Source organism: Tiliqua scincoides, chromosome 4, assembly GCF_035046505.1.
Source record: "Tiliqua scincoides isolate rTilSci1 chromosome 4, rTilSci1.hap2, whole genome shotgun sequence".
Classification (NCBI taxonomy): domain Eukaryota; kingdom Metazoa; phylum Chordata; class Lepidosauria; order Squamata; family Scincidae; genus Tiliqua; species Tiliqua scincoides.
Genome location: NC_089824.1, coordinates 136,826,464 through 136,849,595, shown reverse-complemented (window position 1 = coordinate 136,849,595; position 23,132 = coordinate 136,826,464). Strand labels below are relative to the sequence as shown.

General features: G+C 42.7%; 1 protein-coding gene across 2 annotated transcripts in view; it reads left to right on the top strand.

Moving 5' to 3' along the window:
- PKN2 (protein kinase N2) overlaps window positions 1-23,132 on the top strand; it is a 64,171-nt gene that overhangs the window by 1,204 nt on the left and 39,835 nt on the right. The window lies entirely within an intron of this gene.

The following is a 23,132-nucleotide window of genomic DNA, read 5'->3' as shown; positions in this document are numbered from 1 at the left end:
CAATCACTGTGAATACTTGGGCAGCAAGGGACAATGTAAGCAGAGCCTCCTTATGTGTTTTTTTTAAAAATAAATTATTTACAACCTCATCCAGTGCAGAGTGAAGTGTGCCTTCACCCAGGGAAATCAGTGGGTTGAGATGTCTACATTTTAATAGATAATCTGCATTGGAATATCTGCCAATTGTTCCATAAAGTTAACCTCTTGCAAACTCTTTCTGAAAGTGGAATACGAGGTGGCAAAACTTTTTATCTATCCATTAGGGCTATGGCATGTAATCCATATAAGAACAAATGGCAGCAAAAACTTTTGTAGGTTGGAGAGATGCCACCTAAGCGTTAAATAAATCAACAGTATGTACTCCATACCAGTCTTTGATTTCCTCCCAAGGTTTAGATATTCTAGGTATCTGTGTGAAGCGAAATTGTGCATTTCGTGCAGCTAACAGGTTGACAAGGCTGACAAGGCTCAAGTCCATGGCAGCCTGATCAAATGAGGCCCCTGTCAAAGGCACTAAGTGTACAGGTGCTTTGGGAGGGCTCTGTGGTTGCCTTTCTGACATGTTTGGCAAGTCTGGTAATGGAACCACTTATCGGCCATCATAGATTGCCCCCCCCCCCCCAAAAAAAAGGGATTCCAGAGCTGAAAAAAGGATCAGGGTTTTCTTCAGTCCTTGCTTCCCAGTCCAGGGCATGAACATATTGGAGAACTTGAGCTCTGTAGGAGAGGGAGACTGATGCACTGGCTTGCCCCTAGTGGGGTCCTGGTTTACCTGCCACTACAGTCTCCCTAATACTCCACCTGGGAGTAGTGGACTGCCTACTGAGCATCCATAATGGTCCCTTCACTCACCACTGTAGTCGTCCTCTCGCTGCACCCACTCTTAGTAGGGGTCTCCAATCCAGCTTGGCCAGCAGTTCCTCTTGGTTGTCACTGTCCCCATGTTTGAGGGGCCCTAATTGGAGCCATCTTTGTCCTTCTTAACAAACAGTGAAGGTAACGGGGGGGGGGGAGAAGAGACCTGATGAAATGTCTCCCAGAACCCTGAGGCATTGCATCTGAGTAGCAGTGGGGATGGGAGATCCCCATTCATAACATGTCTATGATCCAGTCAGGCGCACAGTGGGTCACCTGGGTGTGTATTACTTATAGGTGCTGGGTACAATGGTGCAAATATGCGATGGAGGCATAGCATCCGACATGGAGCAAAGGCAGCAATAGATGAGCGCACATCATGAACCTGGAGCTGCCAGAATAAAGTAATTAAAGACTCTCCAGTCTGCACCTTTGACCCCAGGGGTGGGTTAGAGACTCCATGGTCTTTTCCTACACCAGTCACCACTCATCCTGACACAGTCTGCCAGACTCTTCCTTCTTATAGTTGTCCACTTGTCCACATGTAAAACATGGGCCTCTGTGAGCACCCTCCTGGCCTTCTCTATTTCTGTTGCGGGGCCCACTGGTTTTGGCTGTCACACGGGGCTGTGGTTGGAGCTTCTTCTGATTGTGACCACCAAAGTGGGCTCCCACTGGGTGAATTGTGTCTGGAGAGTAGACGCAGACCCCTGGGCGAGTATGCCCCTTACAAGGTGGCTCCAGCTTCCTTCCCCTGCCCGATCCACCACCCTCAGGGCTACCATGCTTCCAGAACCCCTTGGCCGTTCCATCTCCAGAAAGTTCTCAAAAAGTTTGGTGGTTGTCTTTTAAGTTTGCAGACCGAGTCCACATCATCCACAGGTGGGTGTCTGGGGCATCACGTGGTACACCTGATTTATCACAGCCTTGTCCACAATCTTAGTCTCACTGTCAGTGGTCAACTTGAGCACAGCATCTGCCTTTATTTTGGCCACCAGTATATTGCATTCCATCAAAGAAATGCTGCTCCAAAGCGACCTGAACTTGTCTTGAAACTAATTCTCATTGTTGCCATAAAGATCAAAGTTGGCTTCCTTTAGTTTATTGAAATTGCCTGTCTCTTGGGTAGGGGACAGTCCAAAGGAATGCTTGAGCAAGGGACAGTTAAGAGTTAATGTAAACTCACTGTGGGTGGGACTATTGGACTATATCTGCTCTTTTTGCAAAGATAGCCCAAAGGACTTCAATGTTGTCCTCCTGCATTAACCTGGTCAGCTGGAAGGGGTGGGGTACTTGCTCCAACCCCAGTAGGGGCCCAGCTTCCCCCAGCTCTGGCTAAGCCTTCTTTCAATCCCTGGACCAAGATAACCATGCTGTCCTGCTGCTGAAATAATTCTGAAATTGGGTGCCCTGTTGCTCTGTCAGCCCTTGGCCAAATTGGGTTAAGTCTGTTTGCATCATCATACTGAGCAAGTAAGGATTACTCTTCCTTCTAGGAGCATCTTGCTAGGGTGGAGCCTGCCTGCATTCCTGTAGGGCTATCAGTTGTATATCACCTGCAGCCAACCAGAGTGTCAGGGGGCTTTTCTTCTTGCAAAAGGAGGACTGCTCTGTAGTGGAGACTCTCACCAGCCCAAAGGGACTGTGGGGAGGAGCAATAACCCCCCACCCAAGGGGCCTTGGAGCTCTGAGGCAGAGAGGAAATTGAATCAACCTTCATTGTCCATCACCCAGTGGGAGCCTTTCTTTGTCTTCAGGTGCTGTGCTTGCCATTAACCTGCTGGCTGGCACCACCATCTTCCTCTGCTGTTCACCTGTCTACCTCATCAATGGCACCGAGTCCTCTTTTGAAGTTCCAGTCAGCCCTGCCCCTTCTTGTGTTGCCCCTTATTGCTCCCAGCTGTCCCTACCTTTTTCCCTGTCTTCTTGTCTCCTTACCCAGAAGTGCCTGAGGCTTTGGCACTGTGGCCAACACCAAATCCTGGCAAAGTGGCCCAGAGCATACCAGCACCCAAACAGCAGCAGATGCTGAGGCACTGGTCCCTTTGGCAAGCACCTGGGCGTCCTTGCCTTGCTTTCTGGCTGCACTGTCCTGGCTGGCTTATTTGCAGCAGGCACTATGAATTGCATAGCATGTTACCATGGCTTCCCATCACCTCCCCATGAAGGCCTAGTACGTCTGGGGATGGACGTTCTGATTTAAGTCTTGGTTTTTACGAAACTGTAAGCATTGACATTATTATAAATTTTGTAGAAAAGCTCCAACTTTTGCAGTGGGATGTTACGTATCACAATCAAGGTTCACATTCTAGAATAGGAATGTCAGACTCTTTTCATACAGAGGGCCAAGGTTAGCATTCATGGTGCTTACTGAGGGCTGCAAGTGACATCATGAAGGAGAAAGTGACTTCATGAAACAGATGATGGCCAGAAATAAGCACTTTTTCTCACATAGAAATTAATCAGCTACCCATGACAGAAGAGAAAATGTACAAATCTTGTTTATATTCTCAAGATATTAGAAAGCCTAATTATCAAACTGGAGAGCCCAATTATAATGGGGGGGCCAGATAAATTGCTTTTGGAGGCCACATTTGGCCCACAGGTGTTATGTTTGACATCCCTGTTCTAAAATTCTATTTTTCCCATGCAAGTGGGAAATGAAAAGAGAGGCCCATATTTATATAATATGCTGCTGTAATATAATTACTATAGTAGCAAATGTATCCATATATTTACCACTAACTGTCCAATTGAATGTTTAATGGGTGGATGTCAAGTGTTCTTTCATTCTTAAATGTACTATATAACGGGAAAGTGACTGGAGGGCAAGGCCTCACCTGAAAACTGGTATAATCACTGTCATAGGCTGTGAAGAAACATTATGATTTTTCCAAACTGTCATCCTGTGTTAAACTAGTGTGGGATTTTGTTGATCTAGTTATGCAAAGCCTGTAGAACTTAAGGGCAAGATCATAAGGGCAAGATTAAAAACACATGCTAATGGCAGCATTCCTACAAATAATGGGTTGGGGGTTTTGGTGGGGGTTTGTGTTTTGTTTGTAAGTACTTGATAATGCCTTCATAGTTGTCTTTGTCTTCTTTGTTTTTCCTATGGAAAAAGTCAAAATATTTGGTGTTAACATTTCTCTGCCAATTTTCTTGATAACACATGGTGTTGCAGACTAAGCATACTGTGTATTTTACACATCTTCTGTTTCCAGGATTTTATGGTGTACAGAAGGCAGAAAGAGAAGGGAAACAAGAGCAGATGGGGAGACTGTCGTGTACATGGTCACCCAGGTTCTTAAAATTTGATACTGGCTCATAAGGCTTTTGGACTGGTTTTTCAGTCCTGACCAAGAGCAAGAGGCAGATCAATTATTCTGTAGTATAGTCTTAATTTACAGGATTTCTAAGAATTGCTCATAAACTTAGCACTACTCATGAAAAATATATACAGGCAAGTCCCCTATATCTGCAGGTCACTTATGTATTCGTGGGGGTTCCATGGAATGGATCTCTTGGGATATGGAGGGCACACCTGTACAATGTTCTTTATCTTCATAAATTTGTCTGCTATTTGTCCAGGCTGAAGTTTGGTGGGGTAGGGGGATGAAAGGGATCCATTATGCCGTTGGGGGTACCAGCACTGTGAAATGCATTCACAAGTGGGTATTTATTGTGCCCTTATTTTGAGTAATAAGACACTGTAGTCTTCATGGGACAGAAATCACCATATGTGTCATACTTTGGAAGGAGAGTCATTTTAGTTACATGCACTGTCCAATATCCAATCAATGATTTGTTAGCTTGGAGCAAAACTAGTTATATAATACCTTAAGTATAAACACTACAATATCTCTCTGATAGTAGTTAGTTGGGTTCATGTCTTTTTGTTTCCTGTTTAGAAAATACCATATTTTGTTACACTTGTGTTTCATTTTCCCCAATTTAGATATTATTTTAAAAGCTCAGATGGCAATCCTAACTAAAGCTTGCACAACTACATGAGTGGGAACCACGTTCCTTGCTCTATTCCTCCCTTCTGAGGCCACTGAAAAGCTGCTGCTGTAGGTTGGATGATCTTCACAGTCACATAGGATGCTGTGTGGGGTGGCTGCAGTGTGAGAGAGGATAATTGGAAACTAGAAGTTGAATTGTGATGGTTTCCCAACCTTTGGCACTCTCATTTCTGGTACTTGGAAAGATTTGCAAGGATGACTTTGCTCATGAAGTTTCACAAGCATATGTCAGGGTGCGACCCCGTATTTATAACACAGGCCAACATACGTTTTGCTTCCTTAAACGTTACACCAATTCCTGGGTATATTTGGGGTGCCGATTCAAAAAATGGCATCAGTTTTGCCCTATCATGTCTAGTTTTGGAGACATGGCATAGCCTCTTTAGTGAATGGTTCATGAGGAAGCTGCTTGAAGCATTCACTAATGAGGCTATGCCATGTCTCCAAAACTAGATGTGATAGGACAAAACAGATGCCATTTTGGGAATTGGCACCCCAAATTCATATCAAACCACCATAAAGTTTGGGAAAAACTTTTCTGACCCTCAATTTTGTAGGCCTGTGTAATTGAAGGAATATATGTTGCATACGGGATGTGTCAAACCATGTGAATGGCATGGCAGATGTAGTCTCGATCTCACTAGCTATTATTAGGGCGCCTGGAGCTAATGTATTTCTCCCTCCTCCACTTAATGCTTGTATTCAGGCTTCCATTTTTCTCTCTAACTTTTAGAGGTACAATAATTGTGCATAGTGTTTCATCTGTGCTAGTGTTTTTTCTAATCATGGGTAGCATCAAACCACAGTTTGCAACCATGATTAGAAATATACATGTGTATATTCTTTTTTTCTTTTTATCACAAACATCAACAATACATTACATCGACAATACAAACATACACAAATATTTAGTTGTGCAGAATACCGTATACCACGGTTCTCTTCGACTCTTAGTATTTTCAAGTGTCAGATATGGGTATACTAGGTTAAGAATTGCAAAGGACCATTCTGAAATCAGACAATTGTACTACTGTGAACAAACATCTTATTCCCTTCACATACTTGATTAACTGAATGATTGGATCTCAAGAAAAAGCTACAGAGAGGAAACATTTGGTTTCTGAATGGCGCAGTACATTATCTGTATCCCAGAGCAGTAGCGTTCCAACTGCAAATCCCAGAGCATCACCCTTTGTGTAGCCCTAGGGAACAGCTTGGTGGATTGGGATTATTGCTAGAGCAATAATTGTTATGGGGGGATACTGGATGAATTAAATTCTTCCCTCTCTTAACTTTTGTTTTGCGCATTAATCTATATGACAGTCACACTGATTTAACTTTTTGAATGGGTATTTATTGATTCAACATACGCCATTTATTGTCATTTTTCTAGACAGAGCTGCAAATGTTTCGTTGCTGCTTTCTTTTTATGAATATTTTTATTTAATCCCTGAAAGAGGAAGAGAAAATCCCATTGGCAATTATATTCACTAGAAGAGACAATTATTTAGAAAAGACTCTTATTTTAAAATGTATAGGTGCAATTGGCAAAACAAATTTTCACAATTAATTTTAAGGGAAGTACACATTTTTCAAGTTCTGTATTTTTGCACTTCATTTGGTACTCTTTGTTACCTTATATAGGAGTGCTGTAGTGAATGGGGAACTTCCTATGAAAAAGAGATTAGCTGTAAAATGTTATAGCTAATTGGAATAGAGGTGGCATACTAGTCAACTGATTGGTCAAATATTCAGTGAAGCCAGGGATATTAGTTGTAGTTATAACCAGTTACCAATGCAAGCCAATGACAGCTTGCATTTCATTAGAGTGGTGTCTGTTAGCAAGGGCAGGGGTGAGTGCTCTTCCTCCCCTTGAGGAAGTTGAAACATAGCAAAACTTCTCCTAGTGGCTCCATGCAATAATTCCAATCATCTCTGACCAGGAACACAAGTCGGTATCGGTGACAAAGATAACTGCCTATGATTTAACTTGTGTTTGTATTTCGTGTAAATATCAAGCCTGTTGATGGTTAAAATTTCTTTTTTTGTTCTAACAAAGTTCTTGTTGGCATCCTTCAGTCTCGGAAGACTATGGTGTCACGCTCTGAATGGTGGTTTTGGAACAGTGTCCTCTCCAGTGCATGAAGCCTGGGTAAAGTAGGTATGGAGGATAGGCTGTTACCCATGCAGCAAATCCCCTCTCTCCACGTCGCTGAAATGGTCCAATGGAAAGGCAGAGGCCAATACGGTTGGTTCCAGCAGCATCATCGCAGGAGTTGCCAGAACGTGACTGTGTTCAGCCATGAACTGCCTCAGGGACTCCGGCTCCGGATTTTGCCTCGAGGTTGACTCCTGAAGCCTTTTCCATAGCTGGATGTAGCCACAAGGCAGTGGAGTTTTGGGATCAGAGTTTTCCTTCTCTCAGATGAGCTGCCTTCCCAGGCTGACGAGTCCCATCTACCCGGCGGCTGTTTAGTCGCCTCTTACGACAAGTACAGCCAAACTGTTGGCAGTTCGGCTAACAAAGTTAGTGCTTCAAAATACTTTACCAATATTTAAACACTCAAATGTTCAGGTCTATGATAGGGTAAATATGTTTTCTTCACCCGATGATTCAAAATCAGCAAGTCATTAAATATACTAGATTTTTCAGGTGCATAGTACAAAGGAAAGCATATTTACATAGTGCAAGAATTTTCTTTTTTATGCTCTCTTTTTAAAACTGTGGAGTGATATATAATCATTCAACTTTTGTAACAGTAAGAAGAATAATATGTCAAGCAGATAGCGAAGGGATTGTTAGCCCGACTTCTTCCACATCCTAGGTTTCTGTTCTTCATGAATTCAAACTAAAATTTTAGTTGACCTTTACCCTAATTGTTGGATTGTTCATTCTGTATTTTCCACTAGGGGAACTTTCCTTGATCTTCCCCCTCTCAGGGTTCCTCATGATTCTGTTCTTGGTTCCATGCTGCTTCTCCCTATACAACATTCTGAGAATCAGGCTCTTCTTGTCTGTCCTCTTAACTAAAATGTTCTGTCCATTTTGAATACTATAACTTCTGCCATCTGGACCTGCCTTGTCATCTCAGTTCTCTTGTCTATATGCAAGCTCTTGTTACCAGAATCATTCAGCAGTTTCATCATTTGGACTTGGGTTATCAAACATAAGGCCCATGTCCGGGTATAGATCTTGGAAGCTCTTTATCCAGCCCACGTGATAATTAGGCTCTCCCAGCACTGCCCTTTCAGCAGTGCCACTTCTGCCAAGACTCGGGGAGAGGGGGAGATGGAAGGAGGTCTCATCATGCAAGGAATGCTATTAGGGAAGGGGCAGACCAAGGTGGGCAAGAGAGATGCTGCCAAGGCCCTGGGAGAGTCAAATTATCAAGCAGGCTGCCCTTGTAGTGCCTCTTTTGACAAGGCATCACTTCACAGAGCACCTATCAGTGCTGAGCTGCAAAGCGATGCATCAGCAAAAGCAGCACTACTGAAAGGGTGGTATACATGATAATTGGGCTACCATATCCTGAAAATACGATCAAGATTTGCATATTTTTTTCTTGTCATTTGCAGCTGAGTTCCTGTTTGAGAACAAAGTGCTTATTTCTGGCCATCATCTGCTTAATGATGTCACTTCCTATTTAATGTCTCTTTTAGCTCCCAGTAGTCTCAATGAATGCTATTTGGCCCACTGCATGAGTTTGACACCCCTAATTTAGACCATATGGCTCCTTTTTCAGATGATTACTTCCCCTCTCTTTCTGCATCTGTTACAAATTCCTATACTGTTCTTCATGGTTTTGTTCCCAAAGTATTTTTTCCCTTTATATCCATAGTAATGATTTTCTATATCCATCCCCCTTTTGCTTCCAGAAGTATGAAGGCCCCCTATTCTGTTTGTTTGGAGTGTCTGTATCCCATCTTTCTTTCATTTTTGTTGCCTTTCTCTTGTTGCATTGTCTTTCTTTCAAAGCAACATATATGAGATTGTCATGAGTCACCCATCACACCTAGGCCTTCAACTTCTTCACTTCTTATTTCACCTCTTTGAGTGTCGAGGGAGATACAAAGTTCTGATTCTTGCACTTCTAGTGTAATTGATGTTCCAGTGTAATTGATGTTGCAATATATCCTTGATGTTTTCTCTCCATCGTCCTCTGAGTCTGTCTTGTGCTCTTTGCCCTCCTCCTCTCTTAATACATGCCTTATGCGTTATAGAGCCCCAAGACATCTCTCTAGGTGAGCAATCTGCTTTATTAGCTGTTTTGTACATAATACAGAATTGGTTCTATTCCAATTATTTCCCTTTTCTCGTTCTTGATTTTATCCCTTCTGATTATTCCAACAGCTTTCCTCAAACATTGCATTTCAGTAGTAACTAACTTTCTCTTATGTTTTGTAAGTGTCCATATTTGGCACTGGTAATATAAAATGGCGTTGAATATACTTTGTGTGAGGTATTGTACTAATTGGTAGTACCTTATGTTGTAAAAGCGGAGCGAACTGTCCCAGTTCTTGGTTTTTGTTACTGCATCGTTTATTGATCTCTTCATCCATTTTACCATCTTCAGCAAATGTTGTTTCTAGGTATTTAAATTCTGACACTTGATTTATACTTGTTTTCTCCTCTGCAATATTTAGAGTATGCTTTTCTCTTCCAATTGCCATTACTAACATCTTTTCTTTACTAATTCTCATATTATTAATCTTACGTACTTGATTCATAGACTGAAGATGTTGCTGTAGTTCCTTTACTGTACCTGCTATCAGTGCTTGATCATTTGCAAAGAGTAATTCGTTAATACCATTTCCATTCTTGGGCTTCAGCATAATGGTTATATTTTATGTTCCCAGGCCATGCCCTGAAAACAGATATTCTCATTTTGCCTTTTCTGTCTCATATGATCTCCGAGAATATTTGTACAATATTCCCACATTCTCTTCCTTCAAGCTCATCTGATTTCTGAAGACTCTGACTTAACCCATTCATTCTAATTCCTAACCAAAACAAAACCCACATTTGTGTATCTTAACTTATTCACCTCATTCCTTGTTACCTTTGTCTCTCTTTTGTTTCCCTGTGTCCTGTCTTTTTCCAACAGTTGAAATTTAAATACAGGGATGCGCCAATGACTGGGATACATTCTCTGATCCCCATTGTTATGTGCTTAGGTTGTTACATGAACATTCAGCCCAATCTAGTGCCTTTGTGTAAACAGATGCTCCCTGCCAGACACTAGCTGGCTTCACAGGCTATTGCCTCTTCTTTGTATTAAGAGTCGCTTTGTTGTGTAAACAGACACTCTTGCTGAAATCTTTGGGAGACCTGACTGCTTCATTAAGAGCCTCTTTGTTGTGCATTGACCACCATCATATATGCGGTCCGTTAAGTTGATGGTTGTTAAGTGGCACATGCCTGTACTGACTTGTTTCTCCTACTTATGATGCTGTGTGTCATAGAAATTTGTGGTGCTGTTATTATTCCAGGAGAACTAATAGTTCATTTGTTTTCAAACATTTCTTGTCTAACATTTGAGTTAATGGATAGGGGTTCCTTATGGCTGATTCACTCCTATTCTCAGTGAGGGAATGAAAGAAACACATCCTTTTCTGCTGCAGTCGCTGCTTTTGATCACTAGCAGAAGGCAGGCTGACTACTTCAGCAACCAAGACATCTGCTAGCTGGGAATTGGTAACAGCCCATTAATCTTAGCTAGGCAACAGGTGACCAGCTCCCAAGGTTTCCCACCTGACCCACGGCATCACCCTGATCCAAAAAACAATGTTATTTCAAGTTACGTTTTATATGCTTTTGAGGCCTTACTGGCATTGTATGCTTATTTTAACATCCAGGTACAGTATTAACTTGCTTACCACATGGAAGAAGTCATGTGTGCAATTTATTTGATGTGTGCTCTTTCCTTTGAGAGGATCACTGAAGTTGGGTATATGGCACATTCATCCACATGCACAGATGTTCATACTTCATATATTGCTTCATATAAAGCAACAGTCTTGTGACATCCTAAAGGCAAATGCATTTATTGTAACAGAAGCTTCCATTATACAGCAGTAAATCTGTTAGTCTTTAAATGTTGAAAGTCTGTTTTGCTGCTGCAGATTATGAGCCCAGTCCTGAGCTCAGCTCAGCGGCTTCGTGCCGCCGCGCACTGTTGCAGACGTGCCATAAGGCATGTCTGCGACATTTACCGCCGGGCCACCACCCATGCTAGCCCAGCACCAGCTGGCCCTGGGGGGAGGGAGCAGGGAGGCAGGAGGCGGGCCTGGTGGAGCAGAGCTCCACTGGATCCTGACTGTTCATGTAGGGCTCGGTGTCCTACACAAACGCCTTTATGCCTTTACCATCCCTTTTGGTTGGTAAAGTGAGTAGCCCCACTGCGGGGCTGCTTCTCTTACCCAGGGGAAGGGGACAAAAGTCCCCTTCTCCCAAGGTGCCACCCGCAGCAGGCTGAGGCACGCAAGATACGGTGGCAGCCGTGCCTCCTGAGCAGCTCAGGATTGGGCTGTAACATGGCTGCCACTCTGGAATTTATTTCTAGATATAGTAGTGAATATGCCAGAGTCCATCCCTCAGCCTGTAGGCTGTTACCTGTAGGGCAACTATCTGCAAGTGCCCTCTGTATTTTGGAGACACTTGTAAGACTTATCTGGTATATTATCAGTTAACATAAACATAGAAAGATGCATATGATAGAAGGCTATTAAGAAACTAAAATTGATATGAGGCATGTTATGGAACAGCTGAAGAGCTGGGGGACTAAAAGACAATGTATATACATTTAATATAGTGCAGCTAATTTCATTTTATGGGAAGCTTATTATAGAATTAACTGATATTTTAAAACTTGCACTGATTTTTGATATGTTCTAAAGTTAGAAGCAGCTCTGGATAAGTAAGAGTTGTGTATATCAAACATGCTACTGCTGTAGCATTCTTGAACTGCTGCCCATTTAGAGCTCTGTAATCTCCTTTAATGGAGACATGTTTTCTTTGATAGCAAAGTGTGTTTGTTTGGTAGACTGAATTTTAGCCCCAAGATGGTAATTCTAATTTTGTAATTTGAAAATTACCAACCTTTAGAAAACTTCTATTGGATATAGACTCATCTTCTATTCTTAATACCATAATCTCATCTACTGAATTCATTTTTAACTTTGTGATTATTTTAAATCAAGAATAGTTGAACTATTTTAAGGACATAGATTGTGAATGAGCACTAACAGGGAAAGTTCTTCTAGAATCAATTAATGTAGATTCTTGAATGTTTCACTGAGGAAATTTGTAAATATTGTGCTATTTGTTATCAGCAGTCTAGCTGGTGGGTGTCAATCCTTTGAAAGTCAATAAGGTTACCACCTTTCAGGAACTCACATTAATTGGGTCTTGGAATTAAAAAGCACTCCAGAATTCCTAATTGTAATTTCTTTCATTAATTTCTCTGCCCCCGCTGTCTTTAAAGGCTTTAAATAAAGTGACATTAATTAAAATTGATATTTATTGAGTGATTATCCACTCAAGCTAATGGAAATTTGAGAGATGCAGGCAAGGCTGTCCAATATTTCAGTCGGGTAGCATATTTCAGTAGGTGTGTATTTGAAAACAGTTAAGCAAAGTATATGCTTTCTACTAATTTAAAACTAGAGTATATCTTATAGCTAAAGTTACCTAGCTTTCCTGCGGAAATTCTCAACTTTTTTTGCTGTTATTGCATAGTTTCTTCTGCTATCATAAAGTAAATGTTCCTCCATCAACCTTTTTCTTTTTTTTTTGCTTGTACTGTACTATTTTGGATCTTAGCTCTGTTAGTGCAGGTATTTCCGAATATAATTTAAACTTTAAAGCTGTGCCTGAATTGGCAGTGAAGGGGTGATTGTTAAAGGCATCAGTGCTAGATATCACTTAGGTCCCAATCCTATACCCCAGCAGCAGCGCTTATGCCAAAAAAGCTGTGTGTGCCTTTGCTGACTGCTTAACAACAGTGAAAGATTCTTACACTGTCAAAAAGCCTTCCCTCTGACAGCCCAGTGGTGTAGTTAGTGAGGGGCAGGAGGTCAGTCCACCCTAGGTACCAGCCTTGGGTGGGGTGACACCACCCAAGTAACCAAAATCACTAAAATCGTGGTGGTTAGGAATAATACCACCATGCTTTATACTGTTGGATGTAGAATTTAGAGCAGAATGAAGTGAAAAAAATAGGAGTGAAATATCTAAATTCTGTCAAGTTATGACTAAAAAAGCAGAAAACAAAAAAATGCATGGCATCCTATGGAAAGTGAAGCTGAGCCATATCATGTGTTTACTCATGAGTAGGTGAACATACCTTAGTCCATTGGAAAGGGCAGGCTGAGAGGAATCCAACAACACCAGCATGGTCACGATCTGATGAACGCAGCCCCCAAAAAACACCGGAGAAGGAAGTCTGTCCCTCCAAGCTGACGAATATATTGAGCCCTATGGAAAGCGAAACTAAGCGTTTACTTGCAAGTAAGTAAACGTGCCTTGGCTCGCGGTCAGGTCAGGCAAAGGGGAATGCGAGGCCACCAGAAAGGTCCCAACCTGATGGAACTGGAGCTCAACAAATGCTCCAGAAGGCAGCTCTGCCCCCCCCCCCCAATAAAAAGAATAAAACAGATGCTTGAGAGGGTAAGGTGAATTTTTTCTGTTTTACACTTGTAAAGCTAGGTGGGTCCTGATAGTGATATGCTTGAAATATAAGAACTTAAATTGAACTGGGCACTGGGTAGGACTGAAAATCTCACTGTTTTGTGTGTGTGTGTGGGGGGGGGGTGTTATTGCAGGCAGGCTACAAAGAAGATTCACTTGGTGGATCAGGGCTGGTTTCCCCTTATTTATTTGTTTTTCTTTAATTTAATTATTCATAATTATTTTAATTTTCTTGATGATGTCACTTCTAGCCATTACAACACTTGAAAAATTAGTTGTCATATGGGGTGACAAAAATTTATGGGATCCAGGTGTTAAATGACCTAGCTACACCACTGTGTTAACATACTGTTAATATATCCCTTTGGAGGATGGCCATATTTATCCCCTGATCGGTAGATGTGCTGTTGCAATACTCTGTGTTGAGCTTCATGGATACCGAGGTACAGTACAGACCTGCTACTTATTTCCTGATTTAGCTGAATACAGTGGTATATTATTAGTTCATATACATTTACTTTAATTTCCTCACTTCCCTTAGACATTATATAGTGTTTTTTAAACTGCTTTTGCAAGGCATCTTGAATGGAGGAGAGGTAGAGTGCAAATATATTTAAACCATTTGTAAAAAAAAAACCAAAACAAAAAACTTTTTTAAAAATAATACGCATCAAGGAAGAACCTGTAAGCATGATTTCAAATCTTAGGGACATGTTGTAAGTAGTTTTTTTTTTTTTTTAAGTAATATATTGTACCATTTATGCAATTGAACCTGTGCAGCCTAGAGAACACATTGTTGTTTTGCAGGTTTGACATCAGACATGTGTTTCTTTTGACCTCATTGACCAGACATAGAGATACCTCCTACATTTCACAGAGTGGACAGATTGTTAGTTCTTAAGCAGCAGTGGCGTCACTAGGATTTGTGTCACCTGGTGCGGGCGGCCTGCGTGTCACCCCATGCAGTGGGCGGGACAACACCCCAGGTGGTGGGCGTGGTGATGTACCATCGCCCCACCCCCACTAGTTTTTTGGCTGTACCTTTTGTTAGAACACAGATATTTCAATGTGGTTTGTTTCATTGCGTTCTGCATGAAATTACACATTGATATATAACATGATGGGATTATTCCTCCAAATTCTGATTTTAGTGATTTTGAAAACTTGTAGAGTCTCACACACACACACGCACACACACCCCTGTGTCAACTTACTAACAGCGTATTGCAGCACTTCTCAAACTTTAAGTACCGGGACCCACTTTTTAGAATGACCATCTGTCCAGAACCCATTGGAAGTGATGTCATGGCTAGAAGTGACATCATCAAGCAAATTAAAATAAATAATTATAAATAGATTAAAACAAAATAAATAATTAAATAAGGGGGAGCCAGTCCTGTTCCACCAAGTGAATCTACTCTGAAGTCCTATTGTGGTCAATGGGGCTTACTCTCAGGAAAGTGTGGGTAGGATTGCAGCCTGTGAGCCCAATCCTATGCATGTCTACTCTGAAGTAAGTCCCATAGTGGTCAATGGTGCTTACTCTGTAGTCTGCCTGCAATAACGCCCCCCCCCCCAAAAGAATCAGTGAGATTTCCAGCCCTCCCCAGTGCCCAGTTTAAAGTTCTTCTGTTTCATGCATATCAAGAAAAAGACCCACCTGGCTTTACAAGTGCAAAATAGAAAACTTTCCTCTTACCAGTTGAAGCTTCTTTTTTTGCCATTTTGGGGGGGGGGGGGAAGAGGCTGCCTTCTGGAGCATTTGTTGTTGCACTCCAGCTCCATTGGATTGGGACCATTCTGGTGTCCTCACATTCCCCTTTGCCTGACCTGACCACCAGCCAAGGCACGTCTGCCTACTCGCAAGTAAACACGACGATGTGGCTGAGTTTGTTTTCCATAGGGCTCAGTAGACTCACAGCTGAGAGGGAGGGACTTCCTTCTCGGGTGTTTTTTGGGGCTGCATTCATTGGATCAGGACCATTCTGACGTCCTTGGAGTCCTCTCAGCCTGCCCTTTCCGACAGACTATGGCAAGTACGCCTACTCACAAGTAAACACGCGATATGGCTTACGATCACTTTCCATAGGGATACATTCATTTTTTCTTTCCGGACTTTTGGCCATAACTTTTGAAGGAAAGGAGCTATTTCAATTCTATTTTTTGCATTGCATTCCACTGGGAAGTCCGCATCCAATGGTGTATGGCATGACACGGTAGCTCCTAAAGCCACAATTTTAGCATGTCGCCCCCCAGGGCATGTCACCCCACCTGGCGCATCACCCGGTGTGGTCCACACCGTAGCAATGCCACTGTTAAGCAGTAATGGAAATTATTATTATTATTATTATTAATAACAATAACAATGACAGTATTTATATACCGCTTTTCAACTAAAAGTTCACAAAGCGGTTTACAGAGAAAAATCAAATAACTAAATGGCTTAATGTCCCAGTGACTGCACTTTAAAGTTTGTAGTTGGGTCTAGAAATTGGGAATATTTTTCCCAGGTTTGATTTTAAATGTGTGTAACTGCTTTCCAGTTCAAAAACGTCTGTTCAGGAGAATTGATCGAATTCAGGAGCAAAAAAAAATCTCAAATTAGTATGCTAATTCCCGCCCCCCCCCCCCCCAAGAAAAAACCAGTTGACAATAAAACTCTACCCTAATGTGTGTGCCCTGTGTTAACAGGGATAAATTTGGATAAAACATGGCTCCTGTCCTCTGCCACATCCCTGTTCCTAACCAATGTGGTTAGGTTAAGAATGGAGGTGGGAGAGTATGGGAACCTGGAAGGAATGGAATGACTGCCTTGTTATCATTTTGGACTTTTGTACACTGAACTAAGGTAAGTTGTGTATGGTAAAAGTTTAACTGTACAATCAGACCTTATTATGAGTGAGGGTTACATTTTGGGCTTGTTGCATGTAGCCAAAAATTGTGTACGGTATAGTGAAAATTGCATTTTCCCCTTACAAAAGTCCCTTACATCTGAAAAATGCATACTGTCTTTTTAAATAAGACAAGCCACAGGCTGGAACTGAAACTGAAAGCAGTTTCTTTTTTTGTGGTCTGGCTCCTGCCAGGGCATGTTTTCAGTAAGTAGAATGTAGATGAAATTGCCTGTACTAGTTAATTGCTGGGTTTTTTTGGTTTGTTTTGATTTGCAGATTGAGTGTGCACAAAATCACATTAAAATCACACTTAAAGCAAAGTCTGACTGTGTATTGTTTTTCATTAACCTCACAATAATGTGATCCCACATTTTTTGCAATTGAAGTTTTTGGACCTCACTTTTTGGGTTATAGTGGAGTTGTACTATATCGATCATTTCTACACAACTAATAACCACTTTTCCCCATCCATGCGATCCTTAGGAAAAGTCATTATCTGTGAAGAAAACCTAACCTCTTGTTTCCTCAGCATTCCTTATCAGATTTTCTCAGCCTCACCATTAAGTGATGAAATATTGTGTTACATTGTTGGGTATTTCTTCAGAAAGGGAAATCTTCAAAAAGGCTATTCTCTAGTGAAATTTTCATGTCTTTTCACTTCCTTTCAGTGTTTGGCACTGTTCAGTGAACTGATTTGCACTGTTTGTGTGTGTGAGTGATGGTTCCTTTTTTCAGCTGGTTCTACAAGCACTTTGTACTGTATATGCACAGTACAGATTACTGCTTCTAGCATGTTGCATTTTGGTGATGTGAGCTTGTTTGATGTGAGTTTCTCGTATTTATACATAGAATGCTGTCTCAGACTAGTATCCTTGGTAAGGTTCTTTATTTTTCTTTCCATCTGTCACTTGGGAAGACTTCATTCTTTTCTTTCTCAGGTGTCATCTGTTATGTGCTAGCTTTATTTTCTTTCTAGTCTCACATTTATTATGTTTGAAGTTGTAGCTGTATTAGAAACACGTTTTTCCTGTTTTAGAAAAAGTAACTATCCAATTGCATTCATTTTCATTCAGTTTTCCTTTGTAAATCTTGTGTGAAGATTCTTGATTTTGAGGTTTCACTTCATAAGAACATAAGAACAGCCCCACTGGATCAGGCCATAGGCCCACCTAGTCCAGTTTCCTGTATCCCACAGCGGCCCACCAAATGCCCCAGGGAGCACACCAGATACAAGAGACCTCATCCTGGTGCCCTCCCTTGCATCTGGCATTCTGACATAGCCCATTTCTAAAATCAGGAGGTTGTACATGCACATCATGGCTTGTACCCCATAATGGATTTTTCCTCCAGAAACTTGTCCAATCCCCTTTTAAAGGTGTCTAGGCTAGATGCCAGCACCACATCCTGCTGCAAGGAGTTCCACAGACCAACCACACGCTGAGTAAAGAAATATTTTCTTTTGTCTGTTCTAACTCTCCCAACACTCAATTTTAGTGGATGTCCCCTGGTTCTGGTGTTATGTGAGAGTGTAAAGAGCATCTCCCTATCCACTCTGTCCATCCCCTGCATAATTTTGTATGTCTCAATCATGTCCCCCCTCAGGCGTCTCTTTTCTAGGCTGAAGAGGCCCAAACGCCATAGCCTTTCCTCATAAGGAAGGTGCCCCAGCCCAATAATCATCTTAGTCGCTCTCTTTTGCACCTTTTCCATTTCCACTATGTCTTTTTTGAGATGCGGCGGCCAGAACTGGACACAATACTCCAGGTGTGGCCTTACCATCAGTTTGTACAATGGCATTATAATATTAGCCGTTTTGTTCTCAGTACCTTTCCTAATGATCCCAAGCATAGAATTGGCCTTCTTCACTGCTGCCGCACATTGGGTCGACATCGACCTGTCCACCACCACCCCAAGATCTCTCTCCTGATCTGTCACAGACAGCTCAGAACCCATCAGCCTATATCTAAAGCTTTGATTTTTTGCCCCAATGTGCATGACTTTACACTTACTGACATTGAAGCACACCTGCCATTTTGTTGCCCATTCTGCTAGCCTGGAGAGATCCTTCTGGAGCTCCTCACAATCACTTCTGGTCTTCACCACTCAGAAAAGTTTGGTGTCGTCTGCAAACTAAGCCACCTCACTGCTCAACTCTGTCTCCGGGTCATTTATGAAGAGGTTGAAAAGCACCGGTCCCAGGACAGATCCTTGGGGCACACTGCTTTTCACTTCTCTCCATGGTGAAAATTGCCCATTGACACCCAGTCTCTGTTTCCTGGCCTTCAACCAGGAACTTCAACTTCCTGCTATTTTGCATTGGCTCCTGCAAGTATACACACTTTTGATATGGTCCACGCACCCTACTACATGCTGCTTGCATATCTCCTATAGTCCTGTCAGTAAAGCAGATGACTACACTCTGGAGTCTTCTGTATTTCCAGATTTTCTGAGATACCTGTAGTGGCATAAATATCAGCCTGAGTCATGTGCACTTGATTGTAAACTTGCTAAACTAGCTATACCACTAGTGTAAATAATACTTCCTCCATATGTACCTTTTGTTGATTCTTTTCTGTATTTATGTATTAGAATTATGACATCTATATATAGCATGCAAAATGAGAAATCTGTACAAAACACTGAACTTAAAAAGAAATATACTGTAAGTACACTTCTAAACTTTTTTTGGTCTGATTTCAGTTTGTTCTCTATTGTATAATCGGTTCCTCTGAGGTCAGTGATTGAGAAGTTGTTTCACTTATGTACCGACAAAGCCTGTGGTGGTTTTTAAATAGGTGAGGAGGGTATATAAAAAGGGAGCCTAGAGGAAGGGCTCAGTGGTATATGTGTATACACCAGGGGTCGGCAACCTTAAACATTCAAAGAGCCATTTGGACCCGTTTTCCGGAGAAAAGCAAACCTTGGGAGCCACAAAACCCTTTTGACATCTAAAATGAAGATAACACTGCATATATAGTTTTTTTTTCTCCCTTTATGCTCTTATAAGTCCCATTTTTATAATGTAGCCCCCTCTTGTAGGTCCCTTGTAGGTGCTGGGGCACCTTCCTTATGAGGAAAGGCCACGGCGTTTGGGCCTCTTCAGCCTAGAAAGGAGGTGCCTGAGGGGGGACATGATTGAGACATACAAAATTATGCAGGGGATGGACAGAGTGGATAGACTAGAGATGCTCTTTACACTCTCATATAACACCAGAACCAGGGGACATACACTAAAGAAAATATTTCTTTACTCAGCGTGTGGTTGGTCTGTGGAACTCCTTGCCACAGGATGTGGTGACGGCATCTAGCCTAGACACCTTTAAAAGGGGATTGGACAAGTTTCTGGAGGAAAAATCCATTACGGGGTACAAGCCATGATGTGTATGTGCAACCTCCTGATTTTAGAAGTGGGCTATGTCAGAATGCCAGATACAAGGGAGGGCACCCGAATGAGGTCTCTTGTTATCTTGTGTGCTCCCTGGGGCATTTGGTGGGCCGCTGTGGGATACAGGAAGGTGCACTAGATGGGCCTATGGTCTGATCCAGTGGGGCAGTTCTTATGTTCTTATGTCCTTTTATTATGCAGCACCAAGAAAATATTTTTTTATTTACTATTTACTTACCTTTGCTCTGCTGTTGTCCCGGTCCCTGGATCTTCCTGCCAAGGAAGGAGCTGCTGTGGGCGAAGGCGGCGCATGGTCTGTGGCATGGTGTGGTTATCAGCTGTGCTCAGCTGCACACTGGCATTTAGCCAGCATAAAACTCACTAACATGCAGGTTGATCTTGGTGAGTCATAAAGAAGTTTATGGGCCATTTCACAATTCCATTTTTCACATGTGAGGAAGTTCCTTGGAAGGCTCCAGCTTCACAGGAATATGAGTTTGGCACATGGCCATCGGTCTGCACAGGGATGTTTGGACAGCATGTGCGATGTTGCCAGCCAGTTCCCAAATGTTCACCAGTCATGGGCCTCACCAGTGCTACTTGGTGAACGCATCCCATCTGCGGTTTTTTCACAACGCGGCTCTCGAGTGGGGGCTGGAAGGGGGCACCTTCCCCCGTGGCCGTCGCCCAGCCAGCTCAGCCCCGAGGTTGAGCTCGCTGCAGGGCGAAGGAAGGAAGGGCACAAGGAAGAGATGCCCGGCTGCCCTGTGCGGCAGGGTCTCTGCCCCCTTGCCCAGCAGGGTGCTTGCTCACAGTGGGGGGCGGAGAGCAGGTCCGGGAGAGCGCCGCCGCCCCTGCCTGCCAAGGAAGGAGCTGCTGTGGGCGAAGGCGGCGCCCAGCCCGCACTCAGCAGCCAGCACCCGCAGCACATCGCTGCAAGGCACCTCCCGCCCGCCCCCGCCAACAGAGGCTCTGTCCCGAGGTTGAGCTCGCTGCAGGGCGAAGGAAGGGCGCAGGGAAGAGATGCAAGGCACCCTGCAAGGCCCTTCCCCTTGGCCTCCGCCCAGCCAGTGATGTGCTGCAGGTGGCTGCTGGTGAATGCGGGGCGCAGCTCTTCCCTGCAAAGTGCCCCCCCGCGCACAGCAGCTCCTTCCTCGGCAGGCAGGCAGGGGCAGCTGCGCTCTCCTGGACCTGCTCTCCCTGCCCCACTGCGAGCAGGTGCGGGGGGGGGGGGGAGCCGGGCATCTCTTCCCTGCGCTCTTCCTTCCTTCGCCCTGCAGCGGGCAGGGGGCTGAACGGAAGAGGCGAGGCTGGTCGGAGAGGCGCGGGAGACACAGCGCTGCTGAGGCAATGGGCAGGTAGGAGCGAGGTGAGCTGCATTCCTGTCCACACTTCCCTGGGAGGAAGCCCCGTTCACTCTACTGGGGCTGACTTCTGAGTAGACAGGCAGAGGAGCCTGTCCACACTTCCCTGGGAGGAAGCCCCGTTCACTCTTCTGGGACTGACTTCTGAGGAGACAGGTAGAGGATGTTCCCTGGTTTTGGTGTTATGTGAGAGTGTAAAGAGCATCTCCCTATCCACTCTGTCCATTCCCTGCATAATTTTGTATGTCTCAATCATGTCCCCCCTCAGGCGCCTCTTTTCTAGGCTGAAGAGGCCCAAACGCCGTAGCCTTTCCTCATAAGGAAGGTGCCCCAGCACCTACAAGGGAGCTACAAGAAGGGGCTACATTATAAAAATGGGACCTATAAGAGGGGAGCGCATTATAAAAGTTGCATATACAAGAGGGGAGTGCATTATAAATTGGGACATACAAGGGGGAGTAATAACTATAAATCTCTTTATTGTATTGAAAAATATTAGTCATTAGATTTTGTATTTCATTGTACCTCTTTTACATTACTGTGGAAAAGACACAAAGATGACTATTTACTGTTGGTCAGGATTTTCTGCTAGGGAGGGCACCAGCCCAAGTCTTGCCTATAGCACCAAATTGGCTAGGGCAGGCCCTGGGAAAATAAATTAGTATTTAATTTAAATGTATTTTATTTTAGCTCTTTCGTTTTTTATATGTAATTCTAAATTTAAGATTATGGTGATCTTGTAACATTAAAATATGTTACCTATTGTTTTCTCTGTAGCAGTTCATTCATTTCAAAAATGCAACACACTATAGTTTTTTTATACATAGCATAAAGGTAAAAAAAAACTATATATGCAGTGTTATCTTCATTTTAGATGTCAAAAGGGTTTTGTGGCTCCCAAGGTTTTCTTTTCTCCAGAAAACAGGTCCAAATGGCTCTTTGAATGTTTAAGGTTGCCGACCCCTGGTATAGACAGTGTAAAATGCTTTTATTTTTTTATGGATGGCAGTGTTATCCTAAAAAGGGGGACACACTGAAAGAGGTGTTACGTGTTTTTATTCCAAATTAATATTTTAATCAATTTTAAAGATTTTTATCAAGTGTAATCACTGTCATATAGGTGATTAATCTCTAGGTATATATGTATTTAATCTTGGGTCTGTCTGGCAGACCTCTAGCCATAGGAATAAAACAGGCATAAAACGCATCACATGCACACATCACACAAAGAGCACAACTACCGTCAGCTACTTGAATTAAACTTACAGGAGTCATTTAAGATTTGCATGCTACTTGCATGAACAACTACAGTGAACCTAGTGCTGCCAAACATAAACAAATTAAAACATTGAGAAGACTTGAGAAGATAGCAACTAGAACCAACAGAACATAGCATTGAATTGTTACGGAAACAAACTGGTTTTAGTGCAGGAAAAAGCACACCAACATAGCAAGGAAGCATTAAATGTTTGCTTACTCATGAGTAAACACAAATGTGTAACTTAGTTTCGCTTTCCATGGGTCTCAATATATTTATCAGCTTGGAAGGAGGGACTTCCTTCTTGAGTGTTTTTGGGGCCTGCTTCACCAAATTGTAACAATTCTGGTGGTGTTACATTCCTCTCGGCCTTCCCTTTCTGGTGGACCAAGACACAGTTGCCTCTAAACAACTCCATGCATTTTGGCAGCTTCTGAGCATGCTGAGAAGACTTCATAGCCAGTTAAAGCAACAGAGCCCCAAGCGAGTTAGGAGCTTAGAAACTCAGTCAGAAGCACTCTGGACGATTTACAGATACTCTGCGGCCACTCTAATAGGAACATGTCCGTGTTATTTTGTTAATTAAGCAGGATATAACATTTTATTGTTTTGTAAGCCCAATTTTGTGTTATAGCGGTATTTCATTTTTACCATTTTAGACT